This window comes from Myotis myotis, unplaced genomic scaffold, assembly GCF_014108235.1.
Source record: "Myotis myotis isolate mMyoMyo1 unplaced genomic scaffold, mMyoMyo1.p scaffold_m19_p_15, whole genome shotgun sequence".
Taxonomy (NCBI): Eukaryota; Metazoa; Chordata; class Mammalia; order Chiroptera; family Vespertilionidae; genus Myotis; species Myotis myotis.
Genome location: NW_023416319.1, coordinates 11,028,940 through 11,055,750, shown reverse-complemented (window position 1 = coordinate 11,055,750; position 26,811 = coordinate 11,028,940). Strand labels below are relative to the sequence as shown.

The window sequence follows — 26,811 nt, the reverse complement described above, 5'->3', positions numbered from 1 at the left end:
GCTTAGGACACGTTTCTTATCGGAAAAAACCCTCATGGGCCCACTGTCCAGAGGTAGCTGCTGTTCGGAATAGTCCCCTTTCCTTTTTTCCTTTTTTCCTACATAAATTAACCACACCCCCCCCCCGTTTTAATTGTATGATAATGTTCAATTTTGAAGTCTGCTTACATCACAACATTATTTTACATACATACGGGCTGTATAATATTTTATTTTTAATTTTTTAAAACGATTTTAGAGAGAGAGGAAGGGTGGGGGAGAGAAAGAGAGAGAAGACACTGACATGTTCCACTTATTTATGCATTTATTGGTTGCTTCTTGTATGTGCCCTGACCCGAGATTGAACCCTCAACCTTGTCTTATCAGGATGATGCTCTAACGGTTAGAGTCTAACCAACTGAGCTACCGGGCCAGGGCTGTGTCTAATTTGTATTAAGTATATATAGCCATTCCCCTGTTGTATATGTAGGTGGTTGGTTTTTCTTCTTTTTAAAAAAATAATTCTGTGGTAAACATCTTTTTGCATAAACTTGTTCCATATGAGGTTATAGTCTCATTATTATAATTCTTTGGGGGGAAGTGTGGGGATATTTTAAATTTCTGTATCTCTCTCTGTCTCTTTTTCTCTCTCTCAGGCCAAGGCCGAAGGTGAGGAGAGTAATCCATTTATTTTCAACTCCCTGCCTTTTTAAAAAAATATATATTTTTATTGATTTCAGAGAGAAAGGGAGAGGGTGAGAAAGATAGAAACATCAATGATGAGAGAGAATCATTTATCGGCTGCCTCCTGCATGCCCCACACTGCGGATTGAGTCCGCAACCCAGGCATGTGCCCTGACCAGGAATCAGACTGTTACCTTGTGGTTCATAGGTCAACGCTCAACCACTGAGCCAAGCTGGCTGGGCTGCCTTTTTTTTGTTTTTGTTTTTGTTAATCCTCACCCAAGGATATTTTTTCCATTGGCTTTTTTTTTTTTAAAGAGAGAGTGGAAGAGAGGGAAGGGGGGGGGAGAGGGAGAGAAACATCGATGTGAGAGACACATTGATTGGTTGGCTCCCACATGCACCCCTATAGGGGTCAGGAATCAAACCTTCAACCCAGCTAGGTGTTCTTGACTAGGAATTGAAACTGTGACCTTTGGTGCATGGGCCCAGGCTCTATCCACTGAGCCAAACCAGCTAGGGAGGGTTGAGGTGATTTGAGAGGTTACCCTGGGTCAGTGTGTTTAAGGTATAGTGCTACCTGACATTGTCATGGCTTCATAATTCATGGACACACCTTTTGGGGGTGTCTTCCTTTTTGAGGAGAATGAGTCCACTTGGAGAGGCTTTGCCTGTGCAGTTTGAGGAAGTGTCTTTCTGGGCAGGGACTGGACCTGACTTTGTGTTTCAGACACCCCACCCCCTGTTACCCTTTATATTGCAATTAAGTGTTAGGGTTGTTGCCTGGAGAGAAAGGCAACATTTCAGTCCCTTGGTGTATAAGGTGGAAGGGAAAGCATACAAAAGTCACTTATTAGTTATTATTAATTACTAGAAGCCCAGTGCACAGGTCGGGGCCGATTGGAGCCCATTGGGCCCAGCGGCGGCAGGGAGGTGGGAGGGTCAGTGGGAGGGGAGGAAGCCGTGGGTGGTTGGCTTGGCCCCGCCTCCTGGTTGAACTCACAGTCAAAGGGACAATTTGCATATTAGCCTTTTATTATATAAGATTAGTCTGCAGATGTACAGTATTGGGAAGGCTGGGCTTTAGTAACAAGTAACCTGTGTAGGATAGTATTCATGTTTGAATTGTTCACAGTCCTTTCTTAAGTTCTGCAAAATCCATTAGAAAACCTGAAACTGTCCAGGCCATTATTCTGAGCCTCATGTTCCTGGGACTTTGCTTGCAGCAACAGTGAGCTCTTCAATCCAAGGCTGCTGTCTTTACCCTCCTACTTCTGAGTGAGAGCAGGATATCACTGTCCTGCAGTATAAACAAGTTCTGAATATCTCCTTAGCATTATTCTCAATTCCCAGGCCATTTCCAGATGACAGGCAGACCTGAATTATGTAACCTGTAGCTGGACATTTGTGTCAAGCTCTATAATGTCTTCCAAGTCTTTGTGGATCACTGAGAAGCTCACTGGATTAATAGTGTTGAACCTTTTTAATCCAAATAATTTTAATTGCATTAGGAAGCCTGCATTTTAACAAGCTGGTAGTAGGTGTAGGCATTAAGATTGATACTGCTTAAATCTCTGAGAGCAGATACACAGTCTGTTATTTTTGAGGATGTTGATGGACTGTATTCTTTAGACTTTCTTGAGCTCATTCTGTACTCTCAGAGATGATTTAACTATCTCAAATAATTATTTTAAATACTTAATATAAGCCAGTAACTTGAGGGTTCTCCCACCAGAGGATATGCCTGTTTTATATGGCTGTGTGTGTATGTGTGTGTGCGTGCGTGCGTGCATCACCTCTTTGCTTGTAGAGGATAGAAATATCTCACACACTGCCCTCAAGGAGCTTGCAACCTAGTTGTGGGGATAAGACAAATACAGTTGAATGTTTCCAGTCAAGATATACTCCTACAGTCACAGTGTATTGCTGAACAATGATAATGTTCTAAGTGCCAACCTTAGGCGAACGGTCTGGAAGGAGAAGACCCGTGGGGCCTCAGTGTTTGCGGAAGACTCGTGGAGAGGGTGGGATTCGGAAGGGCCTTGAAGGAATGAGTAGGTTTGGGATCAAGGGAAGTGAAGTTATTGAAGTTATACCCTGAAAAGACAGGTGGGAAAAAGAAGAGAGCCCGGCCTGGCCTGGTGGCTCAGTAGGTTAGAGCATCATCCCACGCACCAAAAGCTTGTGGGTTCGATTCCTGGTCAGGATGTGTACGGGAGGAGGCAACTGCTCGATGTTTCTCTCTCCCTCTCCCTTCCTCTCTTTCTAAAAACCAATGAAAACATATCCTCAGGTGAGGATTAAATAAATAACAAAAAGAAGAAGAGTGCTTGGTTAGGAGAATTGTGTTTGTTGAATTGTGATGGGTAAAAGGTTAGATAGGGTCTAGGTTTGGGAGGAGCCCAAAGTCAAGAAGAGTGGCTGATCTTTGAAACCACTTCCACAACCGTCATCATCATCAACAGCCTATTATTAGCAGCTAACCTTTATTGTGCGCTTGCAACATGGTTCTAAGGGCTTTTTTTTTTTCATCCTCCAACAACTTTATGAAACAGATAACAAGCATTATAGCCTCTTTAGCGCAGAGGCACCGAGACATGAAGAAGTTAAGTAACTTCCAGCTGGTATGCGGCAACCTTGGGGTTCAGGCAGCCTAGCGTCAGCGCCTGTGTTCTTATGAGCTTTAGTAAGAGTGGAGAGCTCCTCATGCGACTTGCAGGTCCCCCTTGGGTTCTGGAGCCCCGCCTGTCAGGTCAGACAGAACTGGGCTCATATTCTGGCTCTCCCACTAACGATGACCTTGGAAGTTATTTCTCTGAACCCCAGTTTTATTCTTTGTGAAAAAGAGATAATGATAATACTTCAGGGTTGCTGGGGGATTAAGTGAAATAATATATGCAAATCCCCTAGCAGAATGTGAAGTAGGGAGGAAGCAGGCAGGAAAATGATAGCTGCTATGGGCTTCTATTTCTCACATATACCCAGGGCCATAGAGGGATCTGTGAGAAAGAGAAGGAATGAGGGCAAGGACATAATTCAGGTAGATCTTATTTGGTGTCACTTGCAATAGTAATTAGCCAGCACAGATGCCGGATGCTGGATTCCTCCTTCTGGAGCATCCCAAGAATGGACTGTGAGCCCCGGACGTGATTCCGCATTGCTCCAAGCACTGACTGCATTCCTCTTTGTCCTCTAAAATGTGGAGGGTAAAACCAGGATGTTGCCACTGCACGGCGCTCAGCACAGGCTCCGGTGCCCGTCATGCATTCCAGGGGCTGAATCGGGACTGCTGCAGTGACCAGGCTCCTTGCCTGCTGCTTCCTGATTCCTGCCCACAGATAACTGTCCTGCATCTCAGAGAGGAAAATCAGATGTTGGAAAGGAGCTTATTTAATTGTCTATAAAGTTCAACAGTGCATGGAATATTTATAACCAAGACAAAGACATTTAAACAAAACATTAAGAAGAAAGTCAATGGAAGAAAAACTGTGCTCTAACATGAAACGCTAATTAGAAATATGACCGTCAGAATTGATGGAGAAACAGCACTCAGTGGGCTTCTCACACTTGGTTTTCTGCACATTTCAAACTGTTCACTTGGTAGTTTTTGTCTGTGTGACATTCTGTGGTTATAGGCGTTGTAACGTTATTTCCTTCAAGAATTTCAAAAACCACAGTGCAACGTGTCTACAAAGAAGAACAATTTCTAGTCCCTTTCTGATGATCAGTCTACTTGTTCTGATAAACCTATTTGTACTTGTTTCTGTGTCCTTGGTAGAATTCAATTTGGCTTCCTGGGAACCATCAAATATTCTCTGTGGCTCTTAATCCAGTATTGGTGTTGAAATTTGAGGATGTAAGAAGCTGTAAGGAAAAATCAAATTAAATAAATACGTCGTGTATCTGAAAATGGGAAAATTGTATTGAAATCCCAGAGTCACTGTAGAAGTTTTCAGTTTCAGATAAGGCTAGAGTCAGATCGCTACTTGCAGGTCTGTTTGGTGCTAAGTGGTATTTTTGAAAAACTGGAGTGTTGCCCATTGTTTCATTTTCCAAAATAACTTTTCAAATTGCTTTGCTTAATGTAAAAGGGGTTTGCGTCCTCCAGAGCCTGCTGCTCCCCAAACACCAGGGACACTTCATTCCTAATTCATTCCAGTAAAAGAAGTATTTATTGAGCACCTACTGTGTGCTAGGTGCTGACTTAGGTGCTGAGTGATGAATAGAACAGATGTGATCCTTATGGGTGGAGCCTACAGTCTAGTGGAGAACACAAACATAAACCAAGATACATATAGATAACTATAAAAACATGCATTGAGATAAATAATAAGAAGAAAAAGAAAGGATTTCTTTCAATCCAAGGCAGGGGAATAGAGCTATGGGAATACTGAAAAGTTTACTCATACAAAATAGAATCCTATTCAAACAAACAAACAAACAAACATAAACCACACACACACACACACACACACACACACACACACACACACACACCAAAGAGCAAAGATGAAAAGTGATTATGCAAAAAAGTGTGTAGGTGTCAAGGAAGTTAAATACTTCAGGTTGACATTAGTTATCCAGTGAAGTGTCACTAAATGGAATTCTGTTTCAGGACACAGAACCTGATTCCATGGCTATGCTGAGACCATGAACAGTGAATCTTCTCACAGTTTGGTCGCTTTAGTTAAAGCCGCATCGTACCCACTGCAGCGTCACTCCTGAGTCAGGCCCACCGTGAAAACGTCTGATCAGGGGACTGCTCCCTCACTGCTCATCCTGGGAAGATGCAGTTCGGTTCTGGGAAGTATCCTTGAGTGTGCAGGCCAGCGGGTCCGGGGTTCTCCCCTCTGCCCTGCGGCTGCTCCTTTGGTCAGTGAGCTTGGCTTCCCTGAGATTTCAAATATGAAGGGGTTGAGCCTGACAACCTTAAAGAGTGTTTCTAGGTTCAAATTGCATTTCAGAAGAGATGGACAGCAGGAGAACGTTTGGGGCAGAACCACTTCATATTTGTTAATGAACAAAATAAACGAACTAACAAAATAGAAACAGACTCCTAGGTACAGAAGATAGACTGACAGCTAGCTGTCTGAGGGGAGGGGTTTGGGGGCCTGGGTGTAAAAGGTGAAGGAATGAAACAAAAACAACAACAACTCATAGACAATAGTATGGTGATTACTAGAAGGAAAGGGGGTTAGGAGGATGGAGGAGGGAGAGGGCAAAGCGGGGACAAATGGTGATGGAAGGAGACCTGACTTAGGGTGGTGAACATAAAATACAATATACAGATGACGTGTTATACACCTGAACCTATATAATTTTATTAACCAATGTCACCCAATAAATTTAACAAAAAAATATCCCTTGGCCAGCATGGCTCAGTGGTTGAGCATTGACATATGAACCAAGATTTGATTCCAGGTCAAGGCACATGCTCCAGTTGCGGGCTCCATCCCGTCAGGACTTGTAGGAGGCAGCCAGTCAATGATTCTCTCTCATCATGTATGTTTCTATCTCTCTCTCCCTCTCCCTTCCTATGTGAAATAAAAAATAAATATTACAAAAAAGTTAAAAAAAAAAAAGACAACATATTCATGGTACAGTAGAAGGCACACTGGGCCTAGAATCTGAAAGCTCCAGGCTCAGCAATACCACTGACTCCTGTAATGACTCGATTTATGCTACTCAAGGCCCAGAGCACAGATGAGCTCTTGTGGGGCTGCCACTGTGGTCAGAGACAAGGAGGTTTCATAGTGGGTAAGCTGGCAGGTTTGGGGTTCAACTCCAGAACACTCCACTAGGTAGCAGTGTGCACTCCGGCAGGACATTTACCCTTTTCGAGCCTCAGTTTTCTCATCTATAAAATGGAGCCTCTGTGTCTCATCTGTAAACACTCCTCTTTTCCTCCAGGGTTGGAGCAGGGATGGGGGCTAAGGTGGCTAGCACAGTACCTGGCACATAGCACGCTGTCATTTTTCTCGTTAAGTTGCTATGGCTTCTGTTACTGTAGTTCTTTCAGGTGGGCACGTCATGTGTAACCCCCTATGTCTTGGTGTCCTGCTCATGGTTTTGAAAGTCCGATGTGCTTTGTGAACCCTCAGATGGTCTCCAAGGGCGAGGTGGGAGGACTGAGCAGGTGGATGCAGAGGGCTGGAGGTCTGTCCGTCTGCAGCTTGGCTGTTTCTGAGGGAGGGCTTGGCCGCAGCGGGAACGCAGGTCTGTCTTCCTCCAGCCCTGACAGACTGAGGCACATGCACACACACTTCCATTCAGGCAGACCGGCCAGCCCACAGATGGCCACAGAGTCAGGCATTTGGTGACTGTCATTCACAGCTCCTGCCCTGTCATGCCAGAGGCAGCCGAGGGCACCTCGGACTTTTTTTCATCTCTACATGGACCCTGCCCCCTTTCAGCCTCCAATAGGAGGACACCCCTGTTTTAAATGTCTTGAAAAACAATGATATAGACTTGAAAAACAATAAAACCCAGAAACTGTGAGTGGAGGGTTTAGAGGCGGGCACCTGTTGTCATGCAGGCTGCCCGGAGGGAAAGCCATTAGTTTGCTTGGCAAAGCCACTGGAATGTTCTTGGTGGGGGCAGAAGCCCGGGAGTGGGTGGTGGGTTTGCTCCCTGGGTGTGTTGCCTCCTTCCCAGCAGATGGGGCTGAAGGAATTTCCTGAGGGAGGAGGGACGGCCCAGCCAGGGAAGGCCCGGGGCTGTTTTCCTGTCCAGATGTCCCATTCATAAAAACCCTCCTCCTCCTTCTCCAGATGGCACTGGCCACTGCCCGCTTTCCCCCATTTCTCTCCGAGTGGGGGGTGGGGGGAGCACTGTCAGCTAAAAGGGTGGCAGGAGCCTCCCTCTCGCAGCTCCATCGTGTTACCACTCACCTGGCTCCCTTGATGGATGGCCTCGGCCTCGCTGGGTCGCATGTTCAGCTGTGAGCCAGGATCTGCCAAGGGTGTTTGGCCAGCGCTGGGACTCACCCACAGGGTGAGCCAGCCTGGGCTCCGGGTCACAGTGACGGCTCACCTGGGGGCTGGGAGCAGTGGGTGCCTGGGGAGGCTGACCCACCTTCCATGGCTCGGCTTGGTGGGAACTTGCTCTTCCCTCCAGCTTGACCCCCTTAGACTGGGGTGCTCAGTAAGGCTGGGGGAGACAGGTGTTTCCTGGGGGTCAATTTGCCCAGCTGCTCCTTGCAGGGGAGAGCTGCCCTCCCATTCTCACTTCCTGTCCCCCTGTGTGCTCCCGGCCTGGCCCCATTCCCTTTGCTCCTCTTTTCTTTCCACTTCTTTCTCGCAATCTCTGTCTCTGTTCTCTCTATTCTGGCAAAACTGTAGACATGATTTGCTAAAACTCATGAACAATCTTGACTCCGTGTGGCATGTCTGTTTGGGGCAGTTGCTTGATGGAAAAGGCAGGGATAGCTCCCTCCCATTCCTAGCTGACCACGCAGGGCAGTGAATGAAGGGACACGTCTACGGAAGGCATTTCCCTCCTTGGTCAGGGCTGCATGAGGAGCTGTGGACAGAACTGGCCCTGTGTCCTCAGAGGCACTATCCCTCTGCTGTCAGACCCGTCTCCTCTGCTGTGGGTGGGCGCAAACCTCCCTGGCAGACACTTCTAAGAAAATCCTGAGTCCACCTATCTCAGGGCTCGTGTAGGCTTTGAGAGACCCCAGGGGAGAATTAGACGTCCAAGCTCACCCTTCTATGTAGTACCTGCAGTACAGGGATCCCCATGCTATACTGTACTATATATATATATATATATATATATATATATATATATATATATATATATATATATATATATATATATTTTTTTTTAAATATTCTTAATGTCTCTACAGAGAGGAAGGCAGAGGGATAGAGAGTTAGAAACATCGATGAGAGAGAAACATCGATCAGCTGCCTCCTGCACACCCCCCACCGGAGATGTGCCCACAACCAAGGCACATGCCCTTGGCCGGAATCCAACCCGGGATCCCCCAGTCCGCAGGCCGACGCTCCATCCACTGAGCCAAACTGGCCAGAGCAATATACTAGATTTTTTAAAGGGAGTGTTGGTTAAAGCAAGGAATCCCCTCTGCTAATCCTGTCTGCCATCAGGTCCCGGGCATGGAGTGAGAGTGACGCTGGACTTATTTTCACAGTTGCCTTTTTTTTTCCTTTTCTTTTTCTTTTTTTTTTTTTTAAAGATAAGGATTATTATTATTTTTTTTCCACAGTTGCCTTTAAGCCCCATAAAGACCAACTTTGGAAGGTGATACTGGCCTCGACACGGCTGCTGCCGCTCCCTCAACCTCAGACCCCACTGAGGGGTTTCATCGCAGTTCTTTTTAACTTGTTATTTTGAAATAATTTTAGACCTACAGAAAAATGGCAAAAATAGCACAGAGAGTTCCTGTGTGCTTGTCACTCAGCTTCCCCTAGTGTTAACATCTTGCCTGCATAACCTCGATACATGTATCAAAACCAAGAAAGGAATATTGGCGCAATGCTAGTCACCAAATACAGATATGTTCATTTTTATTTTTTGGATTTTGGCAGTTATTCCATAAATGCTTCTTTTTCCTATTCCAGGATGCAATCCAGGATCCCACATGTCATTTAGTTGTCACATTTTTATAGCCTTGTCCAGTGTATGACAATTCAATCTTTTCTTGTCTTTCATGACCTTGTTTTTTTTTAAATTCTCACCAGAGGATATTTTTTCCCATTGATTTTTAGAGAGAGTGGAAGAGAAGAGAGAGAGACACCGATGTGAGAGAGACACATTGATCAGTTGCCTTCATCACACTCCCGACTTGGGGCTGCGGGAAAAACCTGCCATCCAGGTACCTGCCCTTGACCAGGATTCGAACCCTTGACCCTTTGGTGTGCTGGCTGATGCTCTACCACTGAGCAACACTGGCCAGGGTGACCTTGACACTTTGGAAGAGTACTGGCTAGTTATTTTTTTAAAACAAAGACCACTCAACTTTTTTTGTCAAAGGCCAGATAATAAATATTTTCGGCTTTGCAGGCCATATGGTCTCTGTTGCAGCAACTCAGCTTTATGCTGAAACATGAAAACAACCTTAGATAATATGTAAATGAATGGGTGTGACTATGTTCCAGTATAACTTCACATATGAAAATGGCAGAGGTCCAGATTGGCCCTCGAGCTGCTGTAAAAAGACTGTAGATTTCCTCTGGTATGTTCTTATGACCAGATTGAACTTCTGCATTTTTAAAATAAGAGTCCCACAGAAGGGACATGCCATGTCAGTACATCACTTAATCCCTTGGGTAAGGTGGTATTAACTGTAAAGGTAAAGATTGATTTTCTCCCCCTGTGGGATTAAGAATATCTCCAGGGAGATCCTGTAAGGTAATGCAAATATCTTGTTTCTCCTGAAACTTCTGCCTGCTAATTTGAGCTCCTCTTGGAGCTTGCCTGGAGCAGTTACTGCTGTGGTTCTGATGCTGAATTTCTGTTTCACTCTTGTCTTCTACATTTATTAACTGGAATTCTCTTCTAAGGAAGAGCTGCTCTTTCTTCCCCATTAATTTGTTTATATGAGTAAAAACTCATAGATATTTTTTCAGTTTTTGGATTAGGATATTCACCATTTTTGAGGTGGCTGCCAAATACCCATCTTTTGGACTTTGGTCTCATTTAACACTTGACCACTTTCTTGATTTCATAGTTGACTTTCGTTTACTTGTGGGCATCAGGTGGCCTCAGACCTCATAGGTCGCTCTTCATTAACTTGTTAATGGCAGAAGGCAGTTATCTTTCAGCCTGAGCACTGGCCAACCTTACACGCACCATCTACCACGCAGGTGGCTGAGTTGCAGTGGGAGGCCAGCCTCAGGGCGGTTGGAGCTGTTGGGTGCTGGGTAATTGGTTTCCATGAATCTTGTTGGGTGGAGGAGGAGTTTGTAGTATTTTTGGGTACATGCCAGGTCAGGTTTGAATTGTGAGTGTCATCTAACACTCACAATTTGCTCTTAAGAGCTCCTTTTTTATTCTGTTTGTTGGGAGACGTTAAGGGTAAAAACCTGACTTAGGTGCAGAGTTTAAAGTGAATAGAATTTCATTGCTTTTGTAGGCACATTTCTAGATAAAAGTAAAATGTCAACTTAAATGGCTCCATTAGAAAGCCAAACAGGCTTCCAAAATATGAGCCATCTGATTTGTTTTTAAACACAAAATTCACGTGTTGAGTCAGCTCTCTGAAGGAGGAGAAACTTCTCGTACTCCCCATAATTAAAATGATTCCTTTAGTAACCGCATGGAATATTAGGTGAACAGCCAATGAGTGTGACTTACATTTTTGTTCGCCCTTTAAATGATTTCAGGAAGTGTGCTTTACATAGGGCTTTTTGATGGTGATGGAAGAGAGAAAAATCAGAGCATGTACTGTGACTAAGAACAGGACTGTATCCCTCACTTTGAAAGATTTTTTAACTAATTCATTTTGGGGGGAAGGGTGAGTAAATTTACTCAGCCTTTAAAGAAATTCAGAGAAAGAATTCTCCCAGACTCAGTTAAGGAGACACACACACACACACCCCAAAAAGAATAGAATTATCATTTGCCCAAGACATTGTTAAAATCAGAAAAAAGAAGGGGGAGCTTCTGATCTTACTCTGTTACAGAATTCACTGACAGCCTCATTAATTGCTGCTTAATTTGTACCTTCTTTAGGGTAGAAATGTGTGTGCTATGGAGTCCTGTGGCAGTTCAGGCAGGTTCCCACTGGTCACTGAGAAGTTGCATTCAAAACTTGACATGCTTTTTCTGTGAACATTTTCATCTCTCCTGAGATGTCGAATTGGATGAGAAGCCGAGCTACTAGTACTTAAAAATAAATTATAAAAGGGAACCACAGACGTTCACTGTGTGTTCATTTCACTCTCTGTGCAGCAGCCTAATAAAGCCCATGCTCAAGGCCCTGGCTGGATAGTTTACTTGGTTAGGGCATCATCCCAATATATCAAGGTTCCATCCCCGGTCACAGCACACACAGGAAGCAACCAATGAATGTATAAATAAATGGAACAACAAACCTGTTGGTTGGTCTCTCTCTCTCTCTCTCTCTCTCTCTCTCTCTCTCTCTCTCTCTCTCTCTCCCTCCCTCTCTCTAAGATAAATTAAAAAATAATAAAGTCCCATGCTTGAGTGAGCTGGAGATCTCTTGAACTTAGGGCCACCAAAAGAATCACTCCACCAATGTAATATGAACGAGACAGGTAAAGAACGATGGTGTCATATTTAGATGATTGTGGTAGATCCTGACATCTTGAGAAGTGAATTTATTCCCAAGGTCTAGTTTTAGCACAGGTTCCTGGGTCTGCCTCTGAGAGAGCCACATGCTGGAAATGACATGAAGACTGGGTTTGCTTTGTCAAAGGAACCATTGGACCAGCTGTTGGTTTTGGGGGAAAAAACATTGTGTGGACCCTTGCTGTCCCACCTGGATTTGTGATCGTGTTGGAAGCTCGGCACTTTCCCACGTAACCTTACAGAGTCATTGTCATCATGTCCTTGGCGGGCATTTCATTCCATCAAGTGCACAGCGCATTTCATGTAACCGCTGGAGGCCTGGGAGATAAGAGTGGAAAAGGGCCCTGTGCCCTTCTGAGCGGTGGGTGATCTATTTTCGACTTGGAGACTGGTGACAAATTTGTCTTCTGTCAGGTCAAACTCGCAGGACCTTCTTGTTTTCTGTTCTTCTGTTGACAGCTGTGTCCGTGTTCAGAATGGTCATAGGGTAGCTGGAAGATAGCTCTGGCATTTAAACACCTAGATAGGAAAGGGTGGTGGAATGTTTTTTTTCTTCCCTTTGCTATTTTGGGCAGCAAGTCCCTAGTAGTCCATAGTGAGAAGTGAAGAAGTGAGGAGAGCTCTTTGAGAGGGTGGACAGGAAAAGACGCCCAACTTCTGGTGTGGAAGGCACAGAGGGAGCGGTATTTCTACCACTGGTGGGTTTCAGTACCCACAGAGGAATGGCTGGAAGGAGGATGGAAAATAAAGTTTGGATGTGAGCTAGCCTTGGGTGGAGAGAGGGTATGGAGAAGAAAAAGGCAGTTTTTAAAATTAAATTGCTGTATAAAATAAAACGCATGCACTGAAAATTGCATTTCTGGCATACTTTTATACAATGTAAGATCTTTGTTGTTGTTCATCCTCACCAGAGGATATTTTTCCATTGACCTTTTAGAGAGACTGGAAGAGAGAGGGAAAGACAGAGTGAAACATCAGTGTTAGAGAAACACATGGACTGGTTGCCTCCTGCACACGCCTGGACCAGGGCCCGGGCCTGGGAGGAGCCTGCAACCAAGGGACGTGCCCTTGACCACAGTTGAACCTGGGACCCTTTGGTCTGCAGGTGGACCAAAGCCAAACCGGCTAGGGCCGTGGTTGGCAAACCGCGGCTTGCGAGCCACATGCGGTTCTTTGGCCCCTTGAGTGTGGGTCTTCCACAAAATACCGCCACACTCAAGGGGCCAAAGGGCCGCATGTCGCTTGTGAGCTGCGGTTTACCGAGCCACAGTTTGCAGACCACTGGCCTAGGGCGTAAGATCTTTGCTTTAAAAACACAATGGTGCGGTCTGACCTGGTGGGAGAACATTCTAGAGACCCCGTTAATCCTCAGCAGTGCTTGAGACAAATGCGAGTAGAACTTAGTTGAAGTGCCAAATCCCAGCGTCTTGCATCCACATATGTTAGCCATTGAGCTTTGACAAGTTCTTTATTGTCTTCACCTGCAAAATGAAGCCAGCGCTACCTGCCTGCCTCACAGGGCTGTTCCGAGTGTGCAAGGTACAATGTTATGCTACATTGGCAGGGCTGTTTAGTAAAACCTGTACTGGAAACTAGGGGTGTCGCTCCCAGACCTCACTTTCCTCTATTTATTTATAGTGGCCACTGATTCTTCCCCTCATCCCTCCTTTACCCAAGGCTGTGGCTCCTTCTGAGATTCTGATGAAGGGAAGGGCCTCCTTTCCACACACACACACACACACACACACACACACACACACACACAAATTTAGGGGTTCACATTTTGAAAGCCAGTTGAGAACCTCTGATTTGACTGTGTTTTTTCTTCTATGGAAGTTACAATTCGATCTGAGAGAACTAGGTTTCCATAGATGCCTGGCGTTGGGAATTTTCTGCTTGTGTGCCTCTTCCTCCATCATTTACATTTCCAGTGGGAGAAAGCATTAAATTATGTTCTTAGTATGAGCTCAGTGCTTTCCTAGTACTGCCCCCCCTTCAGCGACAAGCGGCAGGATTGCAAACTGACAAAAGCAAGATTGCAATTGCAACAAAAGGCAAAGTTGAGTCACATGGTACCGACAGGGAAAGTGGTAAGATATTAAAAGTAGATAAGTCAAAAGCACCCAATTCATATTTCCCTTCCCATTCTTCAAATGTCATAGCTAACCAGAAGGCAAACTTTTTTTTTAAAAAAATGAACCTAATTATTGTGGTTTAAATCATTCATGATATATTTATAGCTGAATGATTAGGTTGGTTGATGTGGCAGAACTCTCAGATCGTTTTTATGGTCATTGATGGTTTTATGCATTATTAGAGAGAAGCATAGTTACACCAAATTAAACAGAGACATCTGATCCCGACATCAGTTCAGTAATTTCATGGGAAAAAATAAATCTAAATGAGCAAAAAATGTTGTGGTATTAACTCCAATGTGATGGGATTGCAAGTTTTCCCAGTTAATTAGTAACACATTGTAGAACAAATGTTTGAAACAGAAATCTCATGTTTTAGCATTATAGAAAAGAGCCCTGCATTAGAAGGCAGGCGAGGGGTCTCAGCTCTCTCACCACCGTGCTGTGTGACGTCGGGCAGATCACTTCACCACTCTGGGAACCCAGGAAACAGGACTACATATCTTAAGTGACGGAAGACTCTTGCAGTGTTAACATATTGTGGCTTTAAATTTAATTCTGTGATGATTGCTGCTTCTGAAAAAAAGTCCTGTTAGCATTTAACATAATGCGGAATAGTGGCCAAATTGTATGTGCATAGTTCAGCATATCGTCACCATTCTAACCCGTCCTGGATTAAGAAATGAAATGTTATCAACATTCTAGAATCTCCCCCCTCCACCCCCTGCTGTTGTCTCTGAATTGAGTGTTACTCCTAAGTGTGTGTGTGTGTGTGTGTGTGTGTGTGTGTGTGTGAGAGAGAGAGAGAGAGAGAGAGAGAGAGAGAGAGAGAGAGAGAGATTAAGGTGATAACATTTTTTAGAAATTTGGAAGTTTAACATTAAAAATCAAAAGCTTTATTTATTTGGAATCCTGTTAATCCAGTTCACAATCCCCTATCAACTATTTTGAATTTCTGAATAATTCTGAAAACTGAAAGTTTTTAGCAAAATTATTTTGCAACACTGTCTTACAAAGGGCAAGTGGCTGTGGTCTTTATTTATCCTACATTGTGTGACTGTCCATGTTCTTGCTAAAGAAATGTCCATATGTTTGATGATAAATGCTGCCCTTGGACCCCAGTGGGGTTGAATGCACAGCACATGTGCCATGTTTCTTTGAAATCAAAGAGATTCTAAATTCCAAAGCAAATCTGGCCCCAAGGATTTTGGCTGAGGGATTGTGGATCCAAACCACAGCAAATTGTTTATAGGTGGTACACCCCAACTTTTTTATTGCTTAGGTGTACATGATCTTTATCTGAAAAGATAAGCACGCACAGTTCTAGTTAACTACCTGGTGCATTATTGGACATTTTTCTTCTCACCATACATTTAAAAAAAAGCTCACTTCAATTTTGGACTAGTTTTAGATTTAATAATAAGTTGCACCCTATCTGGTTTGGCTCTGTGGATAGTGCATTGGCCTGCGGACTGAAGGGTTCCAGGTTCAATTCTGGGCAATGGTATATGCCCAGGTTTTGGGCTTGATCCCCCAGTAGGGGGCGTGAGGAGGCAGCCGATCAGTGATTCTCATCATTGATGTTTCTCTCCTTTCCTCTCTGAAATCAATTTATATATATATATATTAAAAAGTTGCAAAAATACTAGAGAGTTCTCATCTACCCTTCTTTACCCAGCTTCCCCTAATGTTACCGCCTTACATAACTAAGGTACATTTGTCAAAACTGAGACATTAACATTGGGTACAATACTATTGACTAAATTATAGACATTATTTAGACTTCCTCAGTTTTTCACTGATGTCCTTTTTCTGTTACAGGATCCCACATGGGCATTTAGTTGTCATGTCTCCTTGATCTCCTTGTCTGTGATAGTTTCTCAGTCTTTCCTTATTTTTCACAACCTTAAGGAATGAAAAATAAGCTTTGAGGAATATTGGTCAGGTTGTGACAACACAGATGGACCTTGAAGGCATTATGCTACGTGAAATAAGCCAGACAGAGAAGGACAAATACTGTATGATCTCACTTAGACGTGGAGCAGGGGGAACTGGAGGAAGGGGATCAAAAGGGACACACTTCTAGTTATGAGGCAAGTCAGTCCCAGGGATGTAAGGTACAGCATGGCAACTATGGCCAGCACTGCTGTGTGGTGCATAGGGAAGTTGTTAAGAGAGTAATTCCTAAGAGTTCTCATCCCGGGGTGAAACCATTTTGTCTTTTCTTTTTATTGTATCTATGTGAGATGATGGATGTTAACTAAACCTGTTGTGGTAATCATTTCACAACATCTGTAAATCAAACCATCATGCTATATGCCTTAAACTTATACAGTGATATATGTCAGTTTTTTTCTTGAAAACAATTGGGAATAAAAATAATACTGGTCAGATATTTTGTAGTAGACTTTTCAGGCATTTGTTTGCTCATTTAAATTATTGTTTGTAAGCTTTTTAAAATGAAATTTCTAATTTTGAAGTCATGGTGGATTAACATGCATTGTATAAAATAACACAGAGAGACCTGCATATCGTTTACTCAGTTTTCCTCAGTGGTAACATCTTGAAATCTGTAGTCCAATATCACAACCAGGATATTGCCATTGATACAGTCAAGGTACAGAGCATTCCCATCACCACAAGGACCCGTCATCCAGCCCAACTCTCTTGTACCTGTTTGGTTCAGCTCATGCTGATTGAGGTCTCCTGTGGGTCAGGCTCTGCTCAGGCCCTGGGAGACAGAGGTTAGCTTAGCTTCCGGGAAACAGACATGAACAAGGAGACACATGTGCAGAAGATAGAATGTCAGCTAGTAAGTGCTGTGAACTAACATCAAAAGACTAAGGACTCAGAGAAAGAAGGAAATTCAGAATTCTAGCTTCTCTTGAAAATTGAGAGCTTGGTCACATTGGGCCAGATTTCCCGCTTAGCACAGTAGGTGTTGTTTGTCTCCCCACTACCCCCCCCCCTTTATTCTGTTATTCTGTTGTATTGCATTGATTGACTTTTGTATGGTGAACCATTCTTGCATTCTGGGAATAAATGCCACTTGGTCACGGTGTACAATTTTAGCTTAATATGCTGCTGAACTCAGTGTGCCAGTATTTTGTTTACGATTTTGTATCAATATTCATAGGATGTATTGGTCTGTAGTTTTCTTGGTATCAGGGTTATGCTAGCCTCATAGAATGAGTTAGGAAGTGTTCCCTCCTCATCAATTTTTTTGGAGAGTTTGAGAATGATTGGGGTTAATTCTTTAAATGTTTCGTAGAATTAACCAGTAAAGTCATTTTTGTTGAGATTATTACAGATGTCCCTCTTCCCCCTCCTCCCATTGTCCCTTCCATCCAGTTCCATCCCTCCCCAGGCTTTCGCTACCCTATTGTCTGTGTCCATAGGTAATGCATATATGCATATATGATCTTTGTTTAATCTCTTCCTGCCCCTCCCCCTTCCCTCTGAGAATTGTCAGTCTGTTCTATTTCCATGCCTCTGATTCTATTTTATTCACCAGTTTATTCTGTTCATTAGATTTCTTATTTGTTTATTTTGATTTTTGGATTCAATTGTTGATAGGTATGTATTTGTTGCCATTTTGTTGTTCATTTTTTTTTTCTTTTTCTTCTTCTTCCTCTTCTTAAAGAATACCCTTCAACATTTCATACAATACTGGTTTGGGGTGATGAACTCCTTTAGCTTTTTCTTGTCTGTGAAGCTCTTTATCTGACCTTCAACTCTAAATGATAGCTTTGATGGGTAGTGTAATCTTGGTTGTAGGTTCTTGCTATTCATCACTTGAAATATTTCTTGCCACTCCCTTCTGGCCTGCATAGTTTCTGTTAAAAAATCAGCTGACAGTCGTATGGGCATTCCCTTGTAGGTAACTAACTGCTTTTCTCTTGCTGCTTTTAAGATTATCTCCTTGTCTTTAGCCCTTGGCATTTTAATTATGATGTGTCTTGGTGTGGTCCTCTTTGGGTTCCTCTTGTTTGGGACACTCTGTGTTTCTTGGACTTGTAAGTCTATTTCTTTCACCAGGCAGGGGAAGTTTTCTGTTATTATTTCTTCAAATAGGTTTTCAATATCTTTCTCTTCTTCTGGCACCCCCATAATAAGAATGTTGGTACAGTTAAAGTTGTCCCAGAGGTTCCTTACACTATCTTCATATTTTTGGATTCTTATTTCTTTTTGCTCTTCTAATTGAGTGTGTTTTTTTTTTGCTTCCTCATATTTCAAATTGTTGATTTGATTCTTGGAATCCTCTACTCTACTGTTGAATCCCTATATATTATTCTTTATTTCAGTCAGTGTATGCTTAATTTCTGACTGGTCCTTTTCCATTTTTTTTTGGCATTCTCACTAAGATCCTTGAAAGTCTCACTAAGTTCCTTGGAGGTTTCTAGAAGATTTTTGAGAAACCTTATAACTGTGGTTTTGAACTCTATATCCAGTAGTTTGCTTTTTTCCATTTCTTTCACTTGTGACATGTTTCTTTGTCTCTGTATTTTGACTGCTTCCCTGTGTTTGTTTCTATGTATTGGGTAGAGCTGCTATGTTTCCTTGAGTTATAGAGTGGCCTTGCGTGGTAGGTGTTCTATAGGGCCCAGTGGCTCAGCTTCCCCAGTCACCTGAGCTGGGAGCTCTGGGTGTACCCCTTTGTGAGCTCTGAGTGCAATCTTGTTGTAGAGGAGACTTGATTGCTGTTGGTGTCCCTGGGAGAAATTGACTTCCAGCCCAATTGGCTGCGAGGACCAGCTGTGACTACAGTGGGAGAGCTGCTATGCAGGAGACACCCCTATGTAGCAAGACTTGCTTAAATGGGGCTTTGTTGCTCACTGAATTTGCCCCTTGAGTGTGTCACTTATGAGTGTGTAGAACTGTAATCTAGTATGGTCTGAGACTGACCAGTGGGTACACTGGCTCTTGGGTGTCCAGGAAGGTGCAAAGTCAGCCACTGCCTGAGGCCACCCAGCAGGAGCTTCAGAGAGATTTGCAGATTCTTCCTCTTTGTATAGAGTTTGGAAGTGCCCAGATGAGGCCCAGCTATGAAGCAAGGCATGCTGGTTCTGATGCTGGGTCTTATGCCGTTTATTGATAGGTTTGGGGCTCCCTGACCCAGCTGAAGCTTGTTTGAGAGAGTTTAGCCTGAGCAAGGACAGGCCATTAATATGCAAAAACTGCTGCATGAAGCTTAGGTGGAGTTGTAAATTGGATGAGGTGAGGTCTTAGGGAGTCACCGGGGTGGAGCAAACAGAAATGGTTGCCAGTCATCCCTGAGACTGAGGAGGTCCCAGCACAGGAACAGTGATCCCTGTGAGCATCTCTGTCTGGGAGAAAGCTGTCCCCGAGTTCCTGCCCCGATGCCAGACAATCTAGTTCCTCCTTCTGTGTGTCTGTGTTCCCCAGAGCTTTGCCCTAGTGCTGGTGCTCAGAGGAAGCAGGAGTTTGTAAGTTCAGTTCATGGTGCCGGCCTTTTAAGAGGAACAGCTGAATCTCCAGCAGCCTCTGTGTCACTGAGCCCCAATCTGCACTGGTTTTTACAGCTTGTAGTTCTTACTGCCTGTAGGGACTTCTTTTCCCAGCTCTGGAACTCTGGGCTGGGGATCTGGTGTGGGTCTGGGACCCCTTGCTCCTCTGGGCAGCCTCTGCAGAGACGATCTCCCTCCTCATTAAAAAAGCGGCCCACATAGGTACTGGACCAGCCTGTTCCATGCTGCCACACCTCCTACCAGTTTCAGTGTGCTTTCTTTTTTACTTATCTAGCTGTAGGACTTCCATTCAGCCAGTTTTCCAGTGGTTCTGTATGATGGTTGTTCTGTATTGTAGTTGTAATTTTGATGTCACTGTGGGAGGCGGCAAGTAAAGGTATTTACCTATGCTGCCATCTTGGTTCCCCTTCCTTCCCTGGATCTGATGGGAGGCTTTTGAGTAATGATTCAATTTCCTTATTTGTTACAGATTTTCTCAGCTTTCCTATTCCTTTATGGGTCAGTTTTGGCAAATTGTGTGTTTGGCATTTGCTCATATCAACCATGACCATTTTTAAACAAAATAGTGACTTTGGCAAAATAGTGACTTTTGTCTATTTGATTTTGGTTACTTTTTTGTCTAAGCATGAAAAATCTCATTTTAAACTGATAAGAACAGATACTACACTTGATCTTAGCCAAAAGGCCGAGAAGCGATAAAATCTCATTTTAAATAGCATATTATTTCTTTACAAAGTAAAGTATCAAGGAACATGAGGGTTTTGCTTGTTATTATTATTGATGTATATTCTATTTTTGTAAAATATTTAATAAAATATTTTACTGTGTGTCTTCTGACCCATTAAAAGTGGGAAAGTATATACAAGATTATCAGGCTACAGTTGCCAAATGGAAGAGGGGTTGGTGAGACAGGTGAAAAAGGGAAGGGATTAAGATGTACAAATTGCTGGTTATAAAAACAGTCACGGGGATATAAAGTACAGCATAGGGCATACAGGCAATAATATTGTAATAACCATGTATGGTGTCAGGTAGGTACTGGACATCATGGTGATCATGTTGTAAGTTATATAAATGTCTAATCACTATGTTGTATACCTGAAACTAATATATTGTCTGTTAATTGTAGAAAAATTAAAAAGAGGACTATGAGGCTATATAAAAACATTTTCAACATACTAGTTACTTACAGTTTAGTTAGAGGGATTCTATGGAATTTTGATAAGTTTTCATTATCAATTGACAATTATCCTCACTCTTGTAAAATGAATTTGCTTTTATATGGTCTTTAGTCCATTTAATTGGTACAACAGAATGAGCTGTATTAGGCTCAAGTTTAAATTTCTCCAGTTTCTTTTCAGCAACTGGTTCAGAGCCCACAGAAGCAACCCCCATCTCTGTGGTGCGAGAGCTCTGTGACTGCCTCTGACTCCCAGGGTGGGTGTTTTCTGGTGGAGAGTCATTCATTCAACAGTTATTTATTTTTTTTTAAATATATTTTATTGATTTTTCACAGACAGGAAGGGAGAGAGATAGAGAGAGTTAGAAACATCAATGAGAGAGAAACATCGATCAGCTGCCTCTTGCACATCCCCCACCGGGGATGTGCCCGCAACCCAGGTACATGCCCTTGACCGGAATCGAACCCGGGACCTCTCAGTCCGCAGGCCGACGCTCTATCCACTGAGCCAAACCGGTTTCGGCCATTCAACAGCTCTTTATTGAGCACCTGCCATGTGCCAAACACTGTTGTAACCATCAATATTTCAATGACACAAAATGCAGAAGCAATCAAAGCAGACCACTTCCTGTGTGTTGGGAGAACCAAATGAAAAGGCAGCTGCTCCTCAGAAAGAAGAGGATTCTGCAGTTCAGACTGGAGAACCTTTCATCCTGTCCCTATAATGGAGCGACCCAGTCCCAGGCATGGTATTGTCTGGGGCTGAGTTGGTCCTTACGTCGGAGGTGTGAGCAGTCCCCTTTAAGGAGAGGGGGATTGTGATGAAACATTAGGCAAATTTGGGCTGGGCCTTGGAACTCTTTCAAAATTATATGTGAAAGGTGATATTCTCTCTTCAGAGGAAATTATGGCAAAATGGTATCTAATCATTTCATTGCAATAGTAGATTGGACTCAAACTTCTAATGCAGGGAGAGAGATGAGAGAAGAGTTGACGTTTGAATTAATTCTGAGTATTTCTGCTGGAAGCGAGGAGCTGGTGATGGTTTGGATTAAAATAGTAATTTCCAAGCCATAGGCCTTTCAACAGCAGCCAACTGGTTCTTACCACAAATGGGGAACCAGTTCTGTTAGAATGTACCTTAGTATTGCATGTTACTCAGACACCACGAGAAGCTGACTGGTGTGTAACTTGCAAGCTCCTCTAATTTTGAAAAACACCCTCCCCAAGGAATTGGAGTAAATCTGGCCAGTGGCTTCCTAACAGCGAGTCAGACATGTGTCAGGAAAATCATTCTAACAGACCATCATGTCCACGGTCAAAGGTTGTGCCTTTACCTCTTGAGTTACATTTTCATTGAGAGGACAGCATTGAACTGTGCAGGTGCTGTCGCTTCAAAGGGCCCTTAGGGCTCTCCACACACGATTGAATTTCTTAGGACATCCTTAGATAGAGTGAGATTGATATCCCCGAGTGCTGAAATTGTTCACTTTTCCGGCCCCTGCTGAGTTGTGACCGAAAGTCCCCGGCAGTTTAACTGAGGTGCTTTATTCATCTGCAGACTGGAAGCCCAGGATTGGAAATTTAACACGATATAAATAATTAAGTCCCAGCTTCCACAGGTGCAGAGGGCATAAATAATCCAACTGCATGCTGCCCGAGCATTCCATATCGTGGGCCATTTAGATTTAATGCCCAGGCACTCACTCGTAACTGAATATGTCAGAACGCAGCTCCTGCCCGGGACAGGAGAAGGGTGCTATTTCAGAGCCGTGTGCTCGCCTGTCTGCTGGAGAGCTGCCTCTGCCCTCGGCCTCTTCTGAAGACCCTTTACTGGCTGGGTCTCCAGGGAAATTCATCTGTCTTCTTGCCCAGCACTAAAGACCGGGATCTATATCCAATTCTTCTTGTGGTTAAATGAAGGAGGTGATTGATATATGGAAGGGCAACCCAAGAAAATCACTCATTTAATTGGAGGCATTTGGGGAAAGATGATGAGTTCACTGGTGGGGGTGGACCTTGAACACTTTATTCTCAGAGTCAGGCATTTGAACCTGAGCCCATTCGAACACTTGGGAGTGGCTGAAAGGTGGTGTCCTTTTTCTGCTTCAGCAGCAGATCCCATGAAGGGCACTCAATCCATTTTCTGGTGACCAGAGGTGAAAGAACACAGCTACTCATTCAAATTATGTCTGCATCACTGACATGGCTTTGCACGTGGTCGAGACTGAATACGTTTGATAAATGAGCAACTGAAAGAACAGATGCATCATGAGGCTTTGTTCAGCTTCCTAGTCATGGTCTTGTCAGATCTGGTGCCACTCACGGGGAGGTCCCCGACCAGCTGCATCCGCTGGGAGTTGGTTAGGGATGAAGAACCTCTGGCCCTGTTCCAGATCTGGGTGGGCCCAGGAATCTGTAACAAACCCTCCAGCGATTCTGATGCCTACTGAAGTTTAGCACCACTGGCTTCAAACAGGGATGTGATTTAAGAATCTTATACCTACTTCCTCTCTCTCAGTAGAAAAGTCTCCACAGCTGGTTGCAAGAGAATCCCATCTTAAATCCCTTCATGCACATGTTTCTCCCCTCCCCAAGCTTCTCACTCAGTCCTCTAGCGTTTGTCTTATGTGTCCAGATTCTCTGCTCAGTCTCTTCTGGGAAAATAGAGATGGGGTGGGGTGGTGGGTGGAAGGCACATTTCCATTTGCTGTCATGTCAGACACTTTCTGGATGCCAACAGGGTGCTCCAGTCCCTGTCCCCAGGACCTCGGCGCTCTGAGGGAGGCAGACAGGGAGGTGATGAGTGCTGGGCCTGGTGAAGGTGTCACTCACTGGGCTGTGTCCCTGGGAGCACCCCGATGGGCTGAGCTCAGACCTGCACTGGGTGGGGTCAAAGAGCCTTCCTAGAGAGGTGCTGCAGGGCCACCTCTTACAGGATAAGTCGGGTGGCAGCAGGTGCATGGAGGGAGGGACAGGAGGGGCTTTCGGGTGGAAGGGGCAGCATTGCTGAAAGGACACGCTACAGAGAACTTGATGCAGGTTTGGGGACTCAGTACTTACTCGCCATTTTACTTTCGAAATCGAATTATACCCTACATATAGTGAAATGGACAACTTTTAGGTTTGCAGCTCAGTGAATTTTTAAATTTGACCTCACTCTTGCAACCATCACCCAGATCAAAATATGGGACATTTCCAGTTGCTTGAAAGGCACCCTGTACACATTTCTTCTAGTTTATTGGGGTGACATTGGTTAATAAAATTCTGTAGGTTTCAGGTGTACATTCTATAAGACATCATTTACATATTGTATTGGGTGCTCACCACCCCAAGTCAAGTCTCCTTCCATCACCATTTATCCTCCCTTTACCCTCTTCTACCTGCTCCCACCTCTCTTTCCCTCCGGTAGTCACTATAGGTTCTATTGTTTTGTTTTGCTTCTTGGGGACTTTTTTTAGACTATAAACTTCTTGAGAAAAAAATTTATTTTGGTAGCTAAAGGTCGCTAACAGGCTGAATATGGCTCCAAATTATGTAGTTATTATTTTCTTATTATTTTTAGAGAGGTAGAGAAGAGGGTGGGGAGAGAGAAAGAAATAATGATTTGTTGTTCCACTTACTTATGTATTCATTGTTTGATTCAGGTATGTGTCCTGATCAAGGATCATACTTGAAAACTTGGTGCATTGGGATGACACTCTAACCAACTGAGCTACCTGGCCAACGCCTAACTATGTATTTTGGTTTTAACTCATTGCTATTATTTAAAAATTGGGGGATTTCCCATGAGAATCAAAAGATCTGGCAACACTGGGCTCATGTACCTTGGTGGCTGCAGCTGGGTAGGGACTGTCCCCATAAAGTTGGAACATCTATTCGTTGCTCATCACTTATCTGCTTATCGCTCACTCCTGGCCAGCTACACTTCTGTTACCTGCCTGGCTCTGTGGGCATCTAAGTTTGTAATCCCTGCCTTTAAGTATTGTTTTGTGTTTTGGTTTGTGGCCTCCAGCATGGCTGAGGGTGCTTAATACTTTTTATTTGTTCACTCATCAGTATGTATGGAGCACTGACCATAAGCGAGGTACTCGCCAGATGTTGGGAACACAGAGATATTCAGGGGCAGAAAGACAACACGTTTATTAGCTTGCCATGCAGCTAACCACCCCCCCACCCCGCGCCCCCATGTGTGGCACTTCCTGTCTGCGAGTTCACTTCTCGCTACCCCCATGGATGCCACCCGTGCTGGCTGTTTCCTGATCTCTGAGCCCACCTGTTCCTTATAACAGTCATACTTCTGTTGTCACCTTCCTCACCTTTGTTTCCTCCCTTTCTGGCCCTCACCCGAACCAGAACCTTTTGCTCAAGTCCCACCTCTTCTGAGAAGTCTTCACTGAGCATCCCTTTCTCTTGGGACCTCCCTCCTCTGAACGCCTATCAGCATATTTCCCGCCACCAGCAATCCATTCTGTCCTTACTCCCTCAGGTTAAAAAAGAAAAGGCCCTTGCTTAAGCTCAGTATTGCATTCCCTAAGGGCAGAGACCTTGCCTTCTATTTCCTGACATTACCCCATACAGCCCTGCATGGTTTTGAGCATACAGCAGGCGCCTAGTAAATGCAGAAGAGGCAGTAGATGGCAGCACCTGGAGGTTGGGGTCAGAGAGGAAAGCACAGGAAATCGGTGCCAGCCTCCTCACTGGGAGTTGCCCTTCCTGGCAGTTACCCTGCAGGGATCCTGCCTGTCTCCAAGGCCTAGCGTCCTTGCAAGAACGTTGACACCCTTCAAGGAGGCCACAGACACTCCGGCCGCTGGGTCACAGGCATTCTGGGCAGAGTCATGTGAGGTGGCATTTGAGGTTCTCCCCTTACAGCCTGACACAGTGTCCCTGGGGTGGCAGGAGAAGGCTCACTGAAGATGGCATGTGGCTGGGACAAGAAAGTGTCATTTTGATGGCCATTCCCTCAGCCTCTGCCATGGTCCCTTCAGCCTGGGCTGCCTGCTTTGTCTCACTTTTCTTTCTGACTCAGTGATACCCATGGCTGAAGGCAACCCGATTGCAGGTAGCCGCCCCACACCTGGCAACACTGCCTCCTGGAAAAGTACCTTAGATGTTGGCAAAGGATGGTGATCTTTCTTTAGTGGACTTCTGCTCCCAGCCCAGCCAACCAGACCATGGCAGTGGAGGTGGGAGAGGTCAGAAGAGCCTTTAGTTTAAGGTTCCTTTGGCAAATGCAGTCCCCTTTGCTAAGGTTCTGTTATATGTCACTTGGTGTGCAGGGTTCCAACAACTACTTGGCCTCTTGTCAGGGAACATGATAGAATGTCAGAACCTAAGCTAATGCAAGATATGTTTTGCCTCGCCAAGTCATGCACAGCCAATGCAAGAAGCCCATCGGTCATCCACACGTCTGCACCATGTGGCCACAGGGCTCCACTGGTGGGATTTAGCCTTTCCAGAGCCACGTGATGTGGGAGGCCAGGCGCACAGTGGCTTCTTACTCAGAGCATGCTCATTTTGAGAAGCATGAGGGCATCTCTTAAAAAAGTGCACATTCTTAAAGGGCACGTGTTTCCTTCCCCCCCCCCTTTTTTTTTTTAAATATATTTTATTGATTTTTTACAGAGAGGAAGGGAGAGAGAGATAGAGAGTCAGAGACATCAATGAGAGAGAAACATCGATCAGCCGCCTCCTGCACATCTCCCACTGGGGATGTGCCCGCAACCCAGGTACACGCCCTTGACCGGAACCGAACCTGGGACCCTTTAGTCCGCAAGCCGACGCTCTATCCACTGAGCCAAACCGGTTTCGGCTCCTTTTCCCCCTTATATGTCCCCTTTCGATTGTGACCCTTCTCCCCCACCCCTACCCCTCCCCCCACACTTCTTTTTCTTTTCCTGTGTCTTTGTGTTTATCTATTGTGCCTTTGGCACCAACCCCAAATTTTCAGGTGACAAGGCAGGCTGGGTTTGTAGGTGCTACACTCCGTTACTTGGGGGCTTCAGATTTACATACCAGGACAAAGAGACCTAAGAGTGTCATCCAAGTTTCAGCCTTGGGCCAG

At 44.4% G+C, this 26,811-nt stretch overlaps 1 protein-coding gene and 1 non-coding gene across 2 annotated transcripts in view; one reads left to right on the top strand and one right to left on the bottom strand.

The window, feature by feature from the left end:
• RBM20 (RNA binding motif protein 20) overlaps positions 1 to 26,811 on the top strand; it is a 177,244-nt gene that overhangs the window by 28,720 nt on the left and 121,713 nt on the right. The window lies entirely within an intron of this gene.
• LOC118670384 lies at positions 20,064 to 20,261 on the bottom strand. Its single transcript, XR_004972293.1, has one exon. It is a non-coding gene; the product is annotated as a U2 spliceosomal RNA (small nuclear RNA).